Genomic DNA, 18,610 nt, shown 5'->3' on the forward strand with positions numbered 1-18,610 from the left:
TTGAGCAATAATAACTAAGGCTAGCATTTATTGAGCACTTACTATGTGTCAAGCATATATAGACTCTATAAATGTTTACTGACTGTTGAATGGACCTGATTTCTTGGAGTGGCCTGGGGAAGACTACCCACTATATGTGTTTAACGATATCTCCGGATCTTGCCAGCCCAGCAGAAGCAGGGTTGTGAGTAATGAGGCTGTTTGCCAAGCACTGCCAGTTCCCCTGAGGGAAGGGATCACTGGAGAAACAGAGCATTGTTGATGTCCTCCAAACTTCAACAAACCAGTTTTTCCACTCTCTGGGTAATTATTTATGGACTCCAGGGTTTGGGTAAGATGCTAACTTGCAAGCTCTCTCTTTGTCTCTGCTCTGCTTCTACACCAAACTCATGACTATTTACAGCATTCCATTCTAGAGCTGTTCACAAACCAATGCTTCTGATTTTTTAGTGAATTTCCTGCTTCCCTAAATGGTGCTGCCAGATTTATTGGTAATAGTTCTTTGAGTATTAAGGGGATTGAAAATGCTGCCTATGTTATCATTTCTCTGTTGAAAGCAGCTAGACACAAAACATACATAATAACAGCTAGCCCTTGTTGGGCACTGGTGCACACAAATTGCCTTCACATACATAATTCTATTTGGTCTACCCCCTCACATGATTCATTTGGATGACCAGTGGTAGAGCTATTTCACTTGATCACATGCTTATTAGAGTAATATGTTCAAAGTTAATTGATCTTTTTCCCCATCCTACTCTTGTTACAAAGGTAATTGACATTGAAATGGTCAAAAGACGTTCAATAGGCATGGCCAGTAAGAGAAGTAAAAGGACCACACAATACAAATAGGATAAAAAGTTCCTCAATATGTAATAATCCAATGACTGTAAACACATCCACACCTGGACTCTTTCTTACATATCATAGACGAAACCGCACCACCTTATTGTACCATCTATTCCTTCACTGCTGCACTTTTTTCCCCCTGACTGTGCATACTCCTCTGCACAGCTCTTCTTGACCAGGCTCATGTCCATTATCCTGTATGGACGTCATCACTACTCCCTTATAACCTATACTCTGAAATTACTAATCTTATTGCAGTTTCCTGGATATGTTATGGCTTGTCATGTTTTAATCCTTTTAGGCATCCCATTCCCTCTGCACAAAGCCTGATTTACTTACTAGATTGCTCCAGTGGTCCCTGGCATTGGAAGCTTCCTCAGCCCAGCCCTGCCCCCCAGCCAATCTGATTTCTGTTAGAGCATCTGGGAGCACCCTCCTCCAAAGCCCTTTTGACATTCTTTTGGATAGTGTTTATTTACATGACTATGTGGCCCTCCTACTGTGAGCTCCTTAAGGATGTAGATTTTTTTTCTTATTTGCATAATTTCTGGACTATTTCAATTGAACAATTAGTGTGAATAAACACATAGTTAAATAAATGTTCATACCACACACTTCAACTCTTTCATTTGTTTGACTGGCATTCGATGTACATTTTATAATCTTGTATAGATGGACGAAGCAAGAAGAGACACTGTAGAAAAGGAAAGATCAATATATAAAATGACTGCAAGAAAAACAGGTTCAACGACAATGGTGTATAATAACAGAAAAATGGTCATCTTTGAGTATATTTGCCTTCTTTATATCAAGCATATACTCTTCAAACTTATACAGAAGAATAAATGATGAATGGGTGTGGAATCATGTCTCTTAGTCCTCATCACTGTATAATAATAACAAATAACAGTTGTTTAGGAACTATGTTTTCAAAGCATTTTCACGTCCATTTTTTTTTTCAGGACATCTTTACAACAACTGTTTTTCAGATGAAGACATTGAGACACATAGAGGAGAAGCGATTGATCAAAGATCGTATAGCCACTGTAGCCTAACTGAATGGATAACATCTCAGTCTGTAAGTCAACATGGAGTCGAGTCATTGGGATGGCTTCTGATTACTAGATTGCTAATTTATACCTTATCTGCCAATCTAATTTCCTTAGAGTCCCTGTTTGCCCTCTGCAGAATAAAAAACGTATTGCTTACTATATAGATTATACATTGTCTAATAACTGGTTATAGTTGAAGCAAGTTACCAATGAATATGTAATCTTGGATTTGCTTCTAGAATTTACCCGTTAGTTTATCTTTTCTTCCCCTATTAATAGCCTGAGCCCCCTGTCAATCTCTACATTAAAAGCTTCTCCATAGCCTACTCTTTCAAACTACTCTCCTTTCTTTCCTTTTTCAACGGGCAGACTAGGGTCCTTCTCTTCACTTCCACCAACCTCCTGTGCACATTGTTGCTTCCACACCTGTGCTCAGAAACCCCTGGACTGGTACATCCTGCTTCACTGCCTGTTCTAGTCTATCCTTCTTAAGGCTCAGCTCATAGAGCCTTCCAGGAATGCTAGCCCCCAGTGATTTAGCCCTCCTCTGAACTAACCAGCTGACATGTGGCCCATTCCACTTTGTTGATGCTTGATAATACTGATCGTAGTAACACTGTGCCTTGTTCCAGTTTTTACATTCTCAGCATTCTTTACAGCCCATGGCAATAAATGTCTGTCAAATGAAAGAATAGGTGTTGTGTTTTTATTTAAATCTTCTAATGCCAGAATCAGCTTCAATTGTCAATGAGTAGTGTTTTAAGATCATCACAGATCTTGGGCTCTCGGACCTGTAATCCTTAATGGATGAAATGGCCCTGCTCTCGATTTGAAAGTAGACTCACTTTATCAGCATTCTAATTTTGATGGTGGAGTTGCACTCTCAGGACATATTCAGAACTTCCCACACTCTTCCCTAAACTTCCCTTTCCTTTTTATCTCTGATTCTCCAAATAGAAGATAAGCTCCTTTGAGAGCAGAGCATGCACTTCATTTACTCTTAGATTTCCCCCACAACACTACCAATATTGTACCAACTTTGTATAGAATAAGAATGTAATTAGTGTTTGTTAATTTAAATTAATGGCAGAGTTACACGCAGCTGCAGTGTAGTGGGTTAAGATTGACCTTCGTGTCAAAAGCCCTGCACTCAAGTCCCAGTTCTACCACTTTCTGACTTTGGGCAAGTCATCTTTGTATTTGCTCACATAGATAGCATTCCTGGGACTCTTCATTTCTTTGTGTGGATCTAGATCTCCATTTGGTATCATTTTACTTTGCTGAAGGGCTTCCTTTAAGATTTTTTTAAATAGTGAAAGTATGCTGGTGATTAATTCCTTCAACATTTGTAGTTTGAAAAAGTTACCTTTATTTTGAAAGGTGTTTTTGCTGGTTATAGAATACTTGTTGATAGATTTTTTTTCCCTTTTCAGTACTTTAAGGATGTTGCTCCACTTTCCTCTGGCTTGCATTGATGAGAAATCTGCAATCATTCTTATCTTTATTCTTCTATATTTACCATGTTTTTTTGTTTTGTCTTGTTTTGTTGTTTTTAGTCCCTGGCTGCTTTTAAGATTTTTTCTTTGTCCCTATTTGAATTTTTGTTTTCTTTTTAGCAATTTTATTATGTGATACTTGGTGTCTTTTTTCCTATATTTTATGCTTGGGGTTTACTGAGATTCTGGATTTGTTGATTTACAATTTTCAACAAACTTGAAAAACTTTTGGCTATTGTTACTTCAAATTTTTTTTCTCCTACTTTGTCCCCTGATCTCTTTTGGGGACTCCAATTGCATTGATATTAGGCCACTTGATATTTTCCAGCAACTCACTGATCCTCTGTTTATTTTTTCTCAACACTTTCTCGAAGTGTTTCATTTTGGGTCATTTATATTAATATATCTTTAAGTTCACCAGCCTTTTCTTCCATAATGTCTAATCTGCAGTTATCCCCTCTCCAGTGATTTTTTCATCACAGGCATTGTAACTTCCATCTCTAGAAGTTTGAGTCTTTTATATATCTTTCATGTCTGTACTTAACATGTTCAATAATTCTTTTTCTTTTCTTTTCTTTTCTTTTCTTTTTTTTTGAGACAGAGTTCTGCTCTTGTCGCCCAGGCTGGAGCTGGAGTACAGTAGTGCAATCTTGGCTCACTGCAACCTCCGCCTCCCAGGTTCAAGTGATTCTCCGGCCTCAGCCCCCTGAGTAGCTGGGATTACAGGTGCCCAACACCACAACCGGCTAATTTTTTGTATTTTTAGTAGAGATGGGGTTTTGCCAAGTTGGCTAGGCTGGTCTCGAACCCCTGACCTCATGTGATCCACACGCCTCGGCTTCCCAAAGTGCTGGGATTACAGGCGTGAGCCACTGCGCCTGGCCCAATATTCCTTTTAGTATTTTAAATATATGAAATATGGTTATCATAATAATTTTTATGTTCTTGCCTACTCATTCTGTCATCTGTGCCAAGTTCTAGGTTGATTTCCGTCTATTGATTTTTTTCTCTTCATTATGGGTCACATGTTCCTGCTTCTTTGCATGTTTGGTAAATTTATTATTATTATTATTATACTTTAAGTTCTAGGGTACACGTGGTGCACAACGTGCAGGTTTGTTACATAGGTATACATGTGCCATGTTGGTTCGCTGCATCCATCAACTTGTCATTTACATTAGGTATTTCTCCTAATGCTATCCCTCCCCCAGGCCCCCACCCCACCGACAGGCCCCAGTGTGTGATGTTCCCCACCCTGTGTCCAAGTGATCTCATTGTTCAATTCCCACCTATGAGTGAGAATATGCAGTGTTTGGTTTTCTGTCCTTGTGATAGTTTGCTGAAAATGATGGTTTCCAGCTTCATCCATGTCCCTGCAAAGGACATGAACTCATCCTTTTTTATGGCTGCATAGTATTCCATAGTGTGTATGTGCCACATTTTCTTAATCCAGTCCATCATTGATGGGCATTTGGGTTGGTTCCAAGTCTTTGCTATTGTGAATAGTGTCACAATAAGCATCAATAAACATACGAAGGTATGTGTCTTTATAGTAGCATGATTTATAATTCTTTGGGTATATATAAAGTAATGGGATTGCTGGGTCAAATGATATTTTTAGTTCTAGATCCTTGAGGGATTGCCACACTGTCTTCCACAATGGTTGAACTTATTTACACTCCCACCAACAGTGTAAAAGAGTTCCTATTTCTCCACATCCTCTCTAGCATCTGTTGTTTCCTGACTCTTTAATGATTGCCATTCAAATTGATGTGAGACAAGATCCCATTGTGGTTTTGATTTGCATTTCTCTGATGGCCAGTGATGATGAGCATTTTTTCATGTGTCTGTTGGCTGCACAGATGTCTTCTTTTGAGAAGTGTCTGTTCATATCCTTTGCCCACTTTTTGATGGGGTTGTTTGTTTTTTTCTTGTAAATTTGTTTGAGTTCTTTGTAGACTCTGGATATTAGCCCTTTGTCAGATGGGTAGAGTGCAAAGATTTTCTCCCATTCTGTACTTTGCCTGTTCACTCTGATGATAGTTTCTTTTGCTGTGCAGAAGCTCTTTAGTTTAATTAGATCCCACTTGTCTATTTTGGCTTTTGTTGCCATTGCTTTGGTGTTTTAGTCATGAAGTGCTTGCCCATGCTTATATCCTGAATGGTATTGCCTAGGTTTTCTTCTAGGGTTTTTAATGGTTTTAGGTCTAACATTTAAGTCTTTAGTCCTGAATTAATTTTTGTATAAGGTGTAAGGAAGCGATCCAGTTGCAGCTTTCTATATATGGCTAGCCAGTTTTCCTCGCACCATTTATTAAGTAGGGAATCCTTTCCCCATTTCTTGTTTTTGTCAGGTTTGTGAAAGATCACATGGTTGTAGATGTGTGGTGTTATTTCTGAGGCCTCTGTTCTGTTCCCTTGGTCTATATCTCCATTTTGGTACCAGTACCATGCTGTTTTGGTTACTGTAGCCTTGTAGTATAGTTTGAAGGTTTAGGTAGCGTGATGCCTCCAGCTTTGTTCTTTTGGCTTAGGATTGTCTTGGCAATGCAGGCTCTTTTTTGGTTCCATATGAACTTTAAAGTAGTTTTTTCCAATTCTGTGAAGAAAATCATTGGTAGCTTGATGAGAATGGCATTGAATCTATAAATTACCTCGGGAAGTATGGCTATTTTCACGAGATTGATTCTTCCTATCCATGAACATGGAACGTTCTTCCATTTGTTTGTGTCCTCTTTTATTTTGTTGAGCAGTCATTTGTAGTTCTCCTTGAAGAAGTCCTTCATATCCCTTGTAAGTTGGATTCCTAGGTATTTTATTCTCTTTGTAGCAATTGTGAATGGGAGTTCATTCATGATTTGGCTCTCTGTTTGTCTGTTATTGGTGTATAGGAATGCTTGTGATTTTTGCACATTGATTTTGTATCACTTTGCTGAAGTTGCTTATCAGCTTAAGGAGATTTTGGGCTGAGAGGATGGGGTTTTCCAAATATACAATCATGTCATCTGCAAACAGAAACAATTTGACTTTGTCTTTTCCTAATTGAATACCCTTTATTTCTTTCTCTTTCCTGATTGCCCTGGCCAGAACTTCCAACTCTATGTTGAATAGGAGTGGTGAGAGAGGGCATCCCTGTCTTGTGCCAGTTTTCAAAGGGAATGCTTCCAGCTTTTGCCCATTCAGTATGATATTGGCTGTGGGTTTGTCATAAACAGCTCTTATTATTTTGAGATATGTTCCATCAATACCTAGTTTATTGAGAGTTTTTAGCATGAAGGGCTGTTGAATTTTGTCAAAGGCCTTTTCTGCATCTATTGAGATAATCATGTGGTTTTTGTCATTGTTTCTGTTTATGTGATGGATTTTGTTTATTGATTTGTGTATGTTGAACCAGCCTTGCATCCCAGAGATTAAGCCGACTTGATCATAGTGGATAAGCTTTTTGATGTGCTGCTGGATTCGGTTTGCCAGTATTTTATTGAGGATTTTCACACTGATGTTCATCAGGGATATTGGTCTAAAATTCTCTTTTTTTGTTGTGTCTTTACCAGGCTTTGGTATCAGGATGANCTACACACTGCTTTAAATGTGTCCCAGAGATTTGGTATGTTGTGTCTTTGTTCTCATTGGTTTCAAAGAACATCTTTATTTCTGCCTTCATTTCGTTATTTACCCAGTAGTCATTCAGGAGCAAATTGTTCAGTTTCCATGTAGTTGTGTGGTTTTGAGGGAGTTTCTTAATCCTGAGTTCTAATTTGATTGAGAGACAGTTTGTTGTGATTTCTGTTCTTTTACATTTGCTGAGGAGTGCTTTACTTCCAATTATGTGGTCAATGTTAGAATAAGTGTGATGTGGTACTGGGAAGAATGTATATTCTGTTTATCTGGGGTGGAGAGTTCTGTAGATGTCTATTAGGTCTGCTTGGTGCAGAGCTGAGTTCAAGTCTTGGATATCCTTGTTAATCTTCTGTCTTATTGATCTGCCTAATATTGACAGCGAGGTGTTAAAGTCTCCCATTATTATTGTATGGGAGTCTAAGTCTCTTTGTAAGTCTCTAAGGACTTGCTTTATGAATCTGGGTGCTCCTGTACTGGGTGCATATATATTTAGGACAGTTGCCTCTTCTTGTTGAATTGATCCATTTACCATTATGCAATGGCCTTCTTTGTCTCTTTCGATCTTTGTTGGTTTAAAGTCTGTTTTATCAGAGACTAGGATTGCAACCCCTGCTTTATTTTTGCTTTCCATTTTCTTGGTAGATCTTCCTCTATCTCTTTATTTTGAGCCTATGTGTGTCTTTGCACATGAGATGGGTCGCCTGAATATAGCACACTGATGGGTCTTGACTCTTTATCCAATTTGCCAGTCTATGTCTTTTCATTGGGACATTTAGCCTATTTACATTTAAGGTTAATATTGTTATGTGCGAATTTGATCTTGTCATTACGATGTTCGCTGGTTATTTTGCCCATTAATTGATGCAGTTTGTTCATAGCATTGATGGTCTTTACAATTTTGCATGTTTTTGCAGTGTCTGGTACCGGTTTTTCCTTTCCATGTTTAGTGCTTCCTTCAGGAGCTCTTGTAAGGCAGGCCTGCTGGTGACAGAATCTCTTAGCATTTGCTTGTCTGTAAAGGATTTTATTTCTCCTTCACTTATGAAGCTTAGTTTGGCTGGATATGAAATTCTAGGTTAAATATTTTTTTCTTTAAGAATGTTGAATATTGGCCCCCACTCTCTTCTGGCGTGTAGGATTTCTGCTGAGAAATCTGCCATTAGTCTCATGGGCTTCCCTTTTTGGGTAACTCGACCTTTCTCTCTGGCTGCCCTTAACATTTTTTCCTTCATTTCAACCTTGTTGAATCTAACAATTATGTGTCTTGGGGTTGCTCTTCTCGAGGAGTATCTTTGTGGTATTCTCTGTATTTCCTGAATTTGAATGTTGGCCTGCCTTGCTAGGTTGGGGAAGTTCTCCTGGATAATACCCTGAAGAGTGTTTCCCAACTTGGTTCCATTCTCCCCATCACTTTCAGCTACACCAATCAAACATAGATTTGGTCTTTTCACATAGTCCCATATTTCTTGGAGGCTTTGTTTGTTTCTTTTTACTCTTTTCTCTCTAACCTTGTCTTCTCACTTTATTTCATTAATTTCATCTTCAATCACTGATACCCTTTCTTCCACTTGATCTAATCGGCTATTGAAGCTTGTGCATGCATCATGAAGTTCTCGTGCCATGGTTTTCAGCTCCATCAGGTCATTTAAGGTCTTCTCTACACTGTTTATTCTAGTTAGTCATTCGTCTAACCTTTTTTCAAGGTTTGTTAGCTTCCTTGCGATGGGTTCAAACATGCTTCTGAAGCCTAGTACTGTCAACTTGTCAAAGTCATTCTCCATCCGGCTTGTTGATGCTATTCCTTTCTGTTTGTTAGTTTTCCTTCTTTTTTTTTTTTTTGAGACGCAGTCTGGCTCTGTCGCCCAGGCTGGAGTGCAGTGGCGCGATCTCAGCTCACTGCAAGCTCCGCCTCCCGGGTTTACGCTATTCTCCTGCCTCAGCCTCCCGAGTAGCTGGGACTACAGGTGCCCGCCATCTATCCCGGCTAATTTTTTGTATTTTTTTAGCAGAGATGGGGTTTCACCGTGTTAGCCAGGATGGTCTCGATCTCCTGACATCGTGATCCACCCGTCTCGGCCTCCCAAAGTGCTGGGATTACAGGCTTGAGCCACAGCGCCCAGCCTAGTTTTCCTTCTAACATTCAGGTCTCTCAGCTGCAGGTCTGTTGGAATTTGCTAGAGGTCCACTCCAGACCCCGTTTGCCTGGGTATCACCAGCGTAGGCTGCAGAACAGCAAATATTGCTGCCTGATCCTTCCTCTGGAAGCTTCATCCTAGAGGGTCACTGTCCTATATGAGGAGTCTGTTGGCCCTTACTGGGAGATATCTCCCAGTTAGGCTACAGGGGGGTCAGGGACCCACTTAAGGAGGCAGTCTGTCTGTTCTCAGAGCTCAAACGCCATGCTGGGAGAACCACTGCTCTCTTCAGAGCTGTTAGACAGGGGCATTTACATCTGCAGAAGTTGTCTGCTGCCTTTTTTTCAGCTAAGCCCTGCCCGCAGAGGTGGAGTCTGGAGGAGTAGGTCTTGCTGAACTGCAGTGGGCTCCACCCTGTTCGAGCTTCCTGGCTGCTTTGTTTACTTACTCAAGCCTCAGCAATGGTGGATACCCCTCCCCCAGCCAGGCTGCCACTTCGCAGTAGGATCTCAGTTTGCTGAGATAGCAGTGAGCAAGGCTCCGTGGTCTGGTGACCCACTGAGAGGGGCATAGGAGAGAATATCCTTGTCTGCTGGTTGCTAAGACCTTGGGAAAAGCACAGTATTTGGGTGGAAGTGTTCTGTTTTTCCAGGTACAATCTGTCACAGCTTCCCTTGGCTTGGAAAGAGAAATCCCCTGACCCCTTGCACTTCCCGGGTGAGGCAACACCCGGCCCTGCTTCAGCTCACCCTCCATGGGCTGCGCCCACTGTCCAACCAGTCCCAATGAGATGAACCAGGTACCTCAGTTGGAAACGCAAAAATCACCCACCTTCTGGGTCAATCACGCTGGGAGCTGCAGACTGGAGCTGTTCCTATTTGGCCATCTTGGAACTTCATGTTTGGTAATTTTAAAAATATATATTCTATATATTGAGAATTTTACCTTGTTGCATGCTGGCTTTCATTGTGTGTGTGTGTGTGTGTGTGTGTGTGTGTGTGTGTGTGTATAAATTTTTTTTTTTTTTCTATTCTCAAGTTGTTCTGGGACATGGTCAAGTTAATTGGGAACAGTTTGATCCTTTCAAGAATTTCTTTTAAGCTTTTTTTAGATGGGAAGTAAGCCATGCTTAGTTTGGAGCTAATTTTTCCCTTTTACTGAAGCAAGGCCCAGTGGCCCATAAATTATGAAGGTTTTAGTTTTCAGTCTGGCTGGTGAGAATAGGAATGATTCCTGGCCTGTGTGAGCTTTAGAGATTGCTCCCTCTAATCCTCACAGGTTTTTCCTTTTCCTCCAGTAGTGTTAACACATGCATGCCATGGCCAGTCTCAGCTAAAAATTCTAAGGGACTCCTCTGCTGATCTCCAGAATTATCTCAATTTTTACCTCTCTTCTCTGCAGCATTCTCTGTCACACAGCTTGATTTCCTTAAGTCAGGGAGACCACTGGACTCCACCAGGTTTCCTCATGCCTGCCCTGTAACCTACTCTCTCTATACAGTAAGCTTGGGCAATCATAGGATACACCCTGTGTATTTCTTGTGTCTCAGAGATCACTGTCTTTTGTCACCCAATGACCAGTATCTCCAAAGACCATTGCTTCATGCATTTTGTCCATTGTTTTAGTTGTTTCAGGTAGGAGGGTACATCTGGACTCTGTTACTCTATTTGGCCGGAAGCAGAAGTCCTATGCAGTTTCTTTGTGCCCCAATTTTCTCATTTTGGAAATGGCGCTGATAATATCACTCTGTTCTACATTACCAAGTTATTGTTATTTTATGAAATATATAATTCATACATAAATATAAGATCTTATTTGAATAAATGGAATGTGCATACAAATAAGTGTGAGAGAAGTTATATTAAAATTGTATCAGTCATTTGTACTTTAGTGAGAATGTGTTAGTTAGAGCTTTTACTGAAACAGATTCAAAGTTGGTAGTAGAATTGCAGGTAGCTACCCTTTTTTGCCCCAGGCCTTTTCACTCCCCAAAATACAAGTAAGAGATTAGGGCTCCAATACAGAAGAATGAGCCTAGATGATAGTAGGTTGGTCAAGGAATTATTACAGATTGCCCTAAAATGTAATGTTGAATGTTTTATCAGAAGTCACTGAACAGGACCTGGAGCCTGGTTAGAAAAGGATGCTGCCTCTTTGAGGACATGAAGGCTTAGAGAGAGGGCAACTGTGGCCTGAAAGTATGAGAAGGCAACCTAAAAAGAGACAAGAGTAATTCCAAGATCAAGATAAGGAATGAAGAGGAGAGTTTGCTGTCTGGAAAAGCAGTAAAATTAGAAGAACTTGGAAAAAAGAAAGATTAATGCCTCCAGTACAATCAATGCAAACAATAAATGGGGACTATGAATTTATAACTAATTTCATCCATATATATAATATTTGTATATATATATATTTGTATTCTGAAATCTCATGTGTACTGAGCTATAGAAGTATCTTGGACTTGATATGTGTCCAGGAAACCTGACTTTAGAACCTGGAATTTTTGGGGGTGGGGGCGTGGGATGGTAAAGGTTTTGCAGGAAAGTACCTTTTGCTGCAAGTACCTCTGCTCTCCATAGATCTTTCTGATTCATCTTGAGGAATGGCAGGAATGGAATGGGAAGAAACTTTCTGGCTGGTGTTTTCTTAGAGATGCTCATTTTGTCTTGAATTCCACTTTCTATGTGCATGGCAATTATCAAAGGAGTGACAGTGGCAGGGCCCTCTTCCAACCCAGTCCTGCCTAAGATTCTAGTGGCATCAAGGGATCAGACTGCATCTTCTCTATGCATTGATGACAATGATTGAGTCTTCAATGCTGTGACAGAGGACTACACCTCAAACTACAGAAGATTCTTTCATTTGGATGTAACTTCCATGTTCTTACATTATATTAACAGTGAAAGTCTGAATTTCCTGGTTCTTGCCCTACTTGCCTACACAACTGAGTTTGCCTCCTTTCTGCTTCTCTGCTGATGATCACTGTGATGATACAATGATCTCTGTCAGTGACACAGTCACCAGTCCTGGAGATAGTAGAATGACAGTCGTTGCATACCTGTGCATACCCTGCTCTCTGGACTCTGGCCACACTGGCCTTCTTTCAGTTTCATGAACATTCCATGATCACTTCCCATTCTCCCACCCCAAAGTATCTGCATTCACTCTGTTTCCTCTGCCTGGAGCACTCTTTCCCCGTTTGTGTCTCTTCCCCATGAAAGATTCAGAGGGCTAGTTTATATCTCAGCTTTCTCCAGATATCATCTGGATATTCATTCCCTCAAAGAAACCTCAATTCTCTTCTTCCTCCTTCTTCCACAAGTCTTGATTAAGTTCTTTTGTTAAAAACTCTCAAAGAACCAATTCTATAGTACATTTATCCTAGGCTACAAATATATTCTCATTTGTGTGATTATTTGATTAATTTCACTTTAATCTGTCTCTCAGGCTCATTCGCATTCTGTAAGTTAATTTCTGTTTCCTGGGTCCATTCATTCTCTCTAATAATCATTGACTGTACCTCAAAAGAATTGCCTACATTCTCCATCTCTTCCCATTAGGTTATTGGATAATAATTTTCCTGCTTTTTCACTGTGCTTTGTTAATAAGATTGTATGCCTTTTTTCCCTATTACTCCGTCTATTGTCAATTAACTTCAACAGACTTAGACTAGAACCTTCAGAGGGAAAATCTGAACTTCCCTCCAGTGGAAAGAATGAATGGAAGAGTGGGGACAATGCCTCCCCTCACTTCTCTCCTCTCTACTACCTAGGTGCACCTAAGCAGCATTCCATGTGTCTCAGGGGCACCTCCTTAAATAGCTCTTTCAAATTTTTTGTCTATAGTACCAAGCTCCAAAGACTAGAAATCCAGCCCCTTGAACTGGTTGGAGAATAGGAAACATTTTCTATCTTGCTCAACTTTGGCCTCAGGCATCCTTAATCAGTTAATCATTCCAGGAAATAGATACTTGATGATATGGTTTGGCTCTGTGCCCCTACCCAAATCTCAAGTCAAACTGCAATCCCCATGTTTTGGAGGAGGTGCCTGGTGGGGGGTAATTGAATCATGGGGGCAGACTTACCCCTTGCTGTTCTCAAGATAGTGAATTAGTTCTCACAAGAGCTGGTTGTTTAAAAGTGTGCAGTGCTTTCTTCTTCATTCTCTCTCTCTCCTGATATCATGTGAAGGTGTTTGCCTCCCTTTCACCTTCCACCATGATTGTAAGTTTCCTGAGGCCTCCCAGTCATGCTTCCTGTTAGGCATGCGAAACTATGAGTCATTAAGCCTCTTTTCTTTATAAATCATCAAGTCTCAGGTAGTTCTTTATGGCAGTGTGAAAGTGGACTACTACAGTAAATTGGTACCAGGAGTGGGACACTGCTATAAAGATACCTGAAAATGTGGAAAAGACTTTGGAACTTGGTAAGAGGCAGAGGTTGGAACAGTTTGGAGGGCTCAAAGAAGATGAGAAGATGTGGGAAAGTTTGGAACGTCCTAGAGACTTGTTGAATAAATTTGACCAAAATGCTGATAGTGATATGGATAATGAAGTCCAGGCTGAGGTGGTCTCAGATGGAGATGAGGACCTTCTTGGGAACTGGAATAAAGGTGACCCTTGCTATGTTTTAGCAAAGAGACTGAAGGCATTTTGCCCCTGCCCTAGAGATATATGGAATTTTGAACTTGAGAGAAATGATTTAAGGTATCTGATGGAAGAAATTTCTAAGCACCAAAGCATTCAAGAGGTGACTTGACTGCTGTTAAAAGCATTCTGTTTTATGTATTCACAGATACATGGTTTGGAATTGGAACTTATATTTAAAAGGGAAACAGAGCATAAAAGTTCCAAAACTTTGCAGCCCAACAATGTGATAGAAAAGAAAAACCAATTTTCTGAGGCGAAATTCAAGTTGACTCCAGAAATTTCACAAGTAATGAGGAACCAAATGTTAATTGCCAAGACAATGGGAAAAATGTCTCCAGGGCATGTCAGAGGTCTTCACAGCAGCCCCTCCCATCCAAAAACCTAAGGCCTAGGACGCAGGGCACCAGGGCCTTGCTACTTTATGCGATCTTGGGACTTGGTGCCCTGTGTCTCAGCCATGGCTAAAAGGGACCAAGGTACATCTCAGGCCATGACTTCAGAAGGTGCAAGCCCCAAACTTTGGCAGCTTCCACAGGGTGTTGTGTCTGTAGGTACACAGAAGTCAAGAGTTGAGGCTTAGGAATCTCCACCTAGATTTCAGAGGATGTATGGAAATGCCTGGATGTTCAGGCAGAAGTTTGCTGCAAAGGCAGAGCCCTCATGGAGAACCTCTGCTAGAGCAATGCAGAAGGGAAATGTGGGGTTGGACCTTCCACACAGAGTCACCACTGGGCACTGCCTAGTGGAGCTTTGAGAAGCAGGCCATTGTCCTCCAGACCCCAGAATGGTAGATCCACCAACAGCTTGCACCATGCTCCTGGAAAAGTCACAGACACTCAATGACAGCCTGTGCAAACTGCCACTAGGGCTGTATCCTGCAGAGCAACAGGTGTAGAGCTAGCTGCCCAAGGCCTTGGGAGCCCACCCCTTGTGTCATTGTGGCCTGGATGTGAGACATGAAGTCAAAGGAGATAATTTTGGAGCTTTAAGATTTAATGACTGTCCTGCTGGATTTTGGATTTGCAGGGGGCCTGTAACCGCTTTGTTTTGGGCAATTTCCCCCAATTTGGAATGGGAGCATTTATGCAATGCCTATATCCCCATTGTATCTTGAAAGTAAGTAACTTGTTTTTGATTTTACAGGCTCATAGGCAGAAGGGACTTGCCTTGTCTCAGATGAGACTTTGGACTTGGATTTTTGAATTAATGCTGAAATGAGTTAAGACTTTGGACGACTGCTGGGAAGGCATGACTGTGTTTTGAAATGTGAGAAGGACATGAGATTTGGGAGGGGCCGGGGCAGGATGATATGGTTTGGCTTTGTGCCCCCACCAAGATCTCATGTCGAATTGTAATCCCCATGTGTTGGAGGAGACGCCTGGTGGGAGATGACTGAATCACAGGGTGGACTTCCCCCTTGCTGTTCTCATGATAGTGAATTACTTCTCACAAGAGCTGGTTGTTTAAAGTGTGTAGCACTTTCCCCTTCACTCTCTCTGTCTCTCTCCTGCCATCATGTTAAGAAGGTGCTTCTAATTGTGTTGTTGTCCTTTGAATCTTTCAAAATGTAATCTAAAATCCTTCAATCTCTAAACTATTATATTAAGTTTAGAAACAAAAAGGCTTGAATGTCATATTAATGACAGACAGAAATCAAGGATATGTGTTGCCTGTTGTGCATTTACTGGGTGCCAGATGTAAACAGAATTGACTCTTCCCCTCCCTGCTCTTTTTCTCTTGCAGCATGTAGATTACCATACCCTCCCTCTTCCCCGTCCAGTCCACTTTTCCCGGCTAAATATCAAAGCCCTCAAAATAATCTTGGGAGAAAGGCACAAACTACAGACTGTTTCTTCATTTCCATGTTCTTGTAATCTGGACATGTCCTTAACCTTGGCAAAATAATCTTCCAAATTGATTGAGAACTGTCTCAGATACTTTTTGGTTTACATATTATTAGGCCTACTTTGCACTTGTTACCATGCCTAAACCATACAACACATATGGAATTCCAATAAAAGGTTCATGGGATCCTAGGAGGCCCATGAGCAGGTTTCAGGAGGTATATGTATCCTCAAAACTGAGTGCACAGCTTAGAAGTGAGAAGGTTTGTAGCTTTCATTAGATTCTTGTTGGTAACCATAACAGGTTTGGAGGCACAATGGTTGAAGGGAAGAACTTCAACTTGAGATATCAGAGGAAAGCTCTCTGATTATGAGACTTCCAAGGCAACAGCTCAGGTTTCATCCTCAGATCAATAAATTTAAGAATGTGATCCTATCAGAGCCCTTCGTGTTGAGCAGAGTTTCAGACTAACTCACATGAGATTCGTATACAAACCAAAAAAGCCACCATGTTCAGTGGTGTGAGGGTGGAGCTTGCCCATCTAGTGACCATGCTACCAGTTCCCCTCTCCGGTACTGGCTGGCTGGGGTGTCTGAGCAGCATTTCCCTGCAGACAGGGAGCCCTTAAACCATCTCGTAGCTCTGCCTGTTTTCTCCTTTTGCCACAAGACTTGAAGACAACGGGAACTGGTGGGAAACAGATCACCCAGCAGTTCTTTACTGGCATCAGAATATCTGGAAAACAAAATAACCACTCAGAAGCGTGGCAAAGAAAGGGAGTTGTAGAATCAGAAGGCATGTTTTTGTACAGACTATGATAACATCTGATGAATTCCCTCTGTACCACATCAAAGTACAACTCACTAATGACTACAGGACCCCTGTCTGCCACACGCACGATCTTCCTCTCTCTCTCGGAACAGTTCTCAGTAAAAGTCAAGACTTTCCTTGGCTCGTTTTTGTTGAATATGCTAACTAGCCCTTTCTATTAGTATATTCTTTCCACAGAAAAATTATAATTCATTATGTTACAGTGTTTTGTTTTTTTTTTAATGTTCAATTATATTTTGATGAAACAGTCTCTTTTGATCTGGTGTCTCCTCAATCCCTTTTCCTGCATCTGCCTTCTCTCAGGATAGGTGACTTTCTTGGATGGTTAACTTCCTTCACGATTCATTGATTCTTAGTTTTCACTATCAGAGAGTTGCCTTTTCAAGTTATAGGTGTGCCTTATCCTGTCCCTTCATGTGCCCCACAAGGGAATCACCTCCCTGCTCACCATCATCATCACTGTCATTGTGATAACGAAAACACTAAAACACTGTGAAATGTAGCTTCTGTGTTAATGTAGAGTGCTCTTTAAAAAACTTAGTATTAGTCCCCTCCTTATAACTAACGCATCAGTTGTTTCTTGTCTACTCGGAATTAAATCTAAACTTCTTACCCATGGTGGAGTAGTCACTGTTGGTGTTCCTAGCTTGTCCTCCAATCCCCATTTCCTTTCTTTCAGCTCAGCACCCTGAATTTTCCTCTGGGGACCCACTTTTCTTACAATTTTAGTGTATACTTCAGATAGAATGAATTCTTTCCTCAGATCTGAAATGGTTGCTTTATTCAGGACTGACAAATCGCATATCCATCCTCCTGGGCACTGTGACTAATCCAAGGACAGATATGTGGCCCAGGGAAGTCTGATGAGGATAAGGTCTGGACATTTTGTGGCAATTATTAGAAAACCAGTGCAATCTTTTAGGATTGCTAAACTGCTAGACTATATGGCTGAATTTTATGTTCTCTACTAACTTGTGACATTCTTGCTACATTTTGCCTTTCTGGAAATTAAGCAAGCCAGAGGAAAATAGACAGGTGAGGGAGACGTAGATTGCCAATGACACTATCTGGGCATGTTTTTGTCCACACTGGATCTTTTTGGACACCTGAGCCAATACATTCCCTTTTTTCCCTTGAACCAGTTTACATTGGGTTTCTGATACTAGCATCTCTCAAAGTCCAGACTATTCCCATGGCCTCAATGGTGTGGCCCCTGCTGATGTCTCCCTCCTCGTCTTCTGCCACGTTCCCCCATGTTCTCTATATCATTGCTGTTCTGACTTCTGTCAGTTCCTAGAAAAATCCATGTACTTTCCTACCAAGGGACTTTGTTTTTATTGTTCTCTTTCCTCTAAATGGTCTTCACTGGCTGTCTTCACCTTCAGATCTCTGCCTAAGTGTTACCTTCTCCGAGGCTTTTCTGACACAGACTACACACATAGCACATATATGCTCACACTAGACTGCAAGGTCCCTCTGGCCAGGGACTACATGTGACTTGTTCAGCATTGTTATTCCAGTGCCTGGCACATAGTAAGTACTACAGAAATATTTGGGCAGGTTTCTTGAATGTGCCACACTTGTTCTGCTTTTCCTTCTGCTTAGAATTCTTTTTCTTTAATTCTTTGCATAGCCAGTTTCTTCTTATTTCAGTCTCAACCCAAGCTCCACCTTTTCAGGAAGGCCTTTCCTGATCATAAAGTCTATGATTCCTCTCCCCGATCCTGTCTCTCACATCATCTGGTTTTACATTATTCATTATATATGCCCTGAGATTATCCAGTTCAATTTTTTTGTTTATTTATTTATTTTCTATCCTCAAACACAATGTAAGCTCCATGAGAGCAGAGACGGTCTTAATCAAAGCTTCATTTCCAACCCCCTCAGCAGTGCCTGATACATTACGGTTTCAATAAATATACACTGATTGAGTGAATGAGTGAAGGAAAGTCAAGCACTAGAGATTACACTCATTTGCATGCTTTGCCTTATTTAATCCCTACAAAAGCCTTATGAAGTAAGCACTATCATACTATTCATTCCATATTACAGAGGAGAAAACTAAGTCTTAGCGGGGCAATGTAATTTGCCCAAAATCACATTGTTCATAACTTGAGAAGCTGTAATTCAAATCAA

This window comes from Rhinopithecus bieti, unplaced genomic scaffold, assembly GCF_001698545.2.
Source record: "Rhinopithecus bieti isolate Rb0 unplaced genomic scaffold, ASM169854v2 scaffold_3040, whole genome shotgun sequence".
NCBI classification, from domain to species: domain Eukaryota; kingdom Metazoa; phylum Chordata; class Mammalia; order Primates; family Cercopithecidae; genus Rhinopithecus; species Rhinopithecus bieti.